This window comes from Anopheles aquasalis, chromosome 2 (genome assembly GCF_943734665.1).
Source record: "Anopheles aquasalis chromosome 2, idAnoAquaMG_Q_19, whole genome shotgun sequence".
In the NCBI taxonomy this organism is placed as follows: Eukaryota; Metazoa; Arthropoda; class Insecta; order Diptera; family Culicidae; genus Anopheles; species Anopheles aquasalis.
The window spans coordinates 23,599,305-23,602,500 of record NC_064877.1 but is presented as its reverse complement, the minus strand read 5'-3'; positions in this window follow the sequence as shown (position 1 = coordinate 23,602,500).

Genomic DNA, 3,196 nt, shown 5'->3' with positions numbered 1-3,196 from the left:
CCCGGTGGTGGTTTGGTTTTGTGGAGTGGCACACAAAACCAGTTGCAAAGTGAAGAGTGATAAAACCGTCGGCAGTAGAACATTGGCCATTTACATGCCGACAATTCCGCAAGTGAAATTGATATCCCTTTATCTTTTGCTTTCTGCACAGTCCTAAGAAATGGCTCTGTCGATTCTTGAGGCGATAGCGTTACGCCCAACACCACCCCCTTCAGAAAACGACCAGGGACATTACAGGGCCGAGAAGGGTTTCTTTCCTTCCGTTTGTTGTTTTAAGGCGAAAATCCTTTTGCTTTCTCTCTTTCCCATCAAAGTCATGAATGTTGATCCTATTCGGGAGCAGGGCGTTAAAAGTAACATTTATTTCCACCACGCAGCTATTTTAAAACTTCGCTAGCAATCAGGACTAGCAGGAACTGGTCTGCCGGACCCGAACCCCATTTTTCATCTTAACACTTTCGCTTTCGGAGGCACCTTCGCAAGGGTGCATGGAGTTAAAGGAGTCCAGTCCATCCAAGGCCGGTTTCAGCTGGTTTTAAATGGAACCGGTGGTGAAATCATCGGTGGTCGCTTTCCCAGTAATGGTTTGGATTACTAATGGAAGTGGTCCCATGGAAATGACAGCTCTGCTGGGGCCTTTTGTAGGCGTTGCACGTGCCCAAACATTGTCCACCACACTCGTTAGCTTCGAAGGATGTGAGGCAGATGCAAGAAGGATGTAAAACGCTTGCTGTTGCGAGGAATTGTTTAGGGATCAAATAATTTTCGTTTATGTTACTGGTGATGGTCATTTCAACGGAACCATTGCATCTCTTGGGCTTAGTTGGACGGAACCGGAACGTACCAGACGCTGCTGACGTTGTCGTCGCTGGGCGTGCTGGGTGATTGAGAGACACTTTACGATCCTGGAAGGTAATGTGCTGTTACTGACTATATTGGCTTCGGTATTAGATTGCGTCAAATAATATGCTGCTTCCCCCAAAAATTGATTATTTGGGCTGATTGGGGGTGCCAGCTTAGCTAAGCACTTACACATATCACTGAGTGAAGAGAATGAACTGTGCCTTTTGATAGCGAGATCGAGCGGTCCCAAAACGTATGGCCGTTGTCTCCCTGCTGACTCCGAGCGAAATGCCGGAAAAACGAGAGATCAAGGGATTTTCCGACGCAATTCAATGAGCTGTCAATAATTTTCTCTGAAAGCGGCCCCGTTCCGAGAATGAATTCACCACCCTTGGATTCCTTGTCTATGGAACGCCGCCGGTACCGTTCATTGATGATTCGGCTTTGCTTCTGCTTCTTCACCAGCATCCACCCTCATCCATTCGCATGAGTAGCGTTCCGTTGGTGGCGTTTTATCGACGTCGATAGCAAGCATTCCCCTCATAACTCATCCACCGTTTGCCACGGGAAGCTGCGAGACAGGATGCAATCTTCCGCTGAACTGAACTCCGGGGCGGTTCCGGTGAGAAGCGAAAGCTCCCGTTTCCTATCCTGCCCAATTGCCAATGCCAGAAGAAGAAAAAGTGGACCATATTTAACCGTTTTCGTTCGTTCGTTCGTGCCGTTCGATGATCTAGCAACATAAGAGCAGCACATCGTCGAAGGCGTCGTCTTTGTTTTCTGTAAACTCCAGCCTCGAAGGGGAACGCGTGTGCTAGCGTCCGAGACGGTTGGTAAACGTTCGTTCTTTCTTCTCGCCGGTTCCGTTCCAACCGACCTGGGAGGACCGAGCGAGAGACGAGATGAGGGGGTGGGTTATCCGTTCCATCAGTACGATTGCCACACGGTTAAATGAATTACTTCTGCACGACGCAAGCTGCTTGCAGTCTTATCTATGGCCGGGTTACGCTTACTTGTTTCACTCAAAAAGGCTCAACTGCCACCATCACGAAGCCCCCCAAGAGCTGAAGTTTGGCACAGCATTTCGACGACTCCGCTTCCATTCGGTGGCTTCCGGTGGTTCCACGGATGGGATGGCAGGGCCAATTCTGCCTTCATGACAACCGCATCCATTATGGCATCCGGTGTTTAAGACCGTCTACCACTCACCACCAAGCAAACGAGCGTCTGGAGAGCCCTTTTCCGAGTGCGACTCTACCCGTAACACGATGCAGAAAGCCCCTTTTCCATCTTCATCTTTGTTGGTTTATTGGCTGGGTGATGCTGGATGCTACTTAAATGTTTCGGTGCCGGTAGAGTGGGTTGAAGAAAAATGTGCTCATCTTCCTCTCGCGGGTCTTTTACAATGAACTCGTTCCTCCACCCGGCGGGGGGCCCTGACTTTCCCACTGGAACGCATTTTCACACACGCGGCGCCACGACGTGGTGAAAACTTTGAAGACGCATTTAGTATAACGAATCATATCCATCATGGCGTGCTTTGAGTGGCGGCGTTAAGTTTCGAAAGTCCTCGGTTACTATGGTTACGTTTCATGTTCTCGTTGGCCGATGGCAGGTTGGAGCTTACGTGGGAAATGCCAGTCCGCCCATGTTCTGTGGTGCCCGTGGCCTGAGTTCAATGAAACCGAAGTCGATCTATTCACAATCGCTAGAAACAAACATCCTTTCTTATCTCTGGCATTAGGTAAATTGTGGAGCAGTGTGCTGTGGTGAGCAGCGAGCGTACCCTTGAAGTGAAGGCGGCCTGAATGACGGGAATGACGCTTTCTCGGCTATTCCATCAACCACTGGGACAACTTTCATACAGCCAGCCCGCGACTAAGTCGGAAGGAGCCGAAGGATTCTCAAAAGGGTATACGGCCTCGAGGGTAGCCCCATTTTATCGACAAATGGGGTGGGTGTTCCAACAGTTGTTTTAATGATCAATTACCGAAACAAAGCAACGGGCGTTTTTGGGCGTAACATTGAAGCTACTTCGTGTCAGATAATTGATAATGTCTGTAATCTGGTGAGTATTTATATTTCTTTGGAATTTCCCCAACGCTGATAGTGGGGCCTGATCCCTGGCAAAGGAGGCGGATAGTCTGGCCTTGAAATGTGAGTGATCTAGGAGTCTGCTAATATCTGCGCTACAGGAAACTTTCGGGCTTAGAATACGGGCCGGAAGACCGGCAGGAGGGTTTTCAAGGATCATGGAAGGCCCATTATCTCCACGGACCGGTAAGTCCTAATGTGCGTTTGGGGGAAAGCAGCTGGCTACTAATAATAGATACCTCCGGTGACAGGACTATGG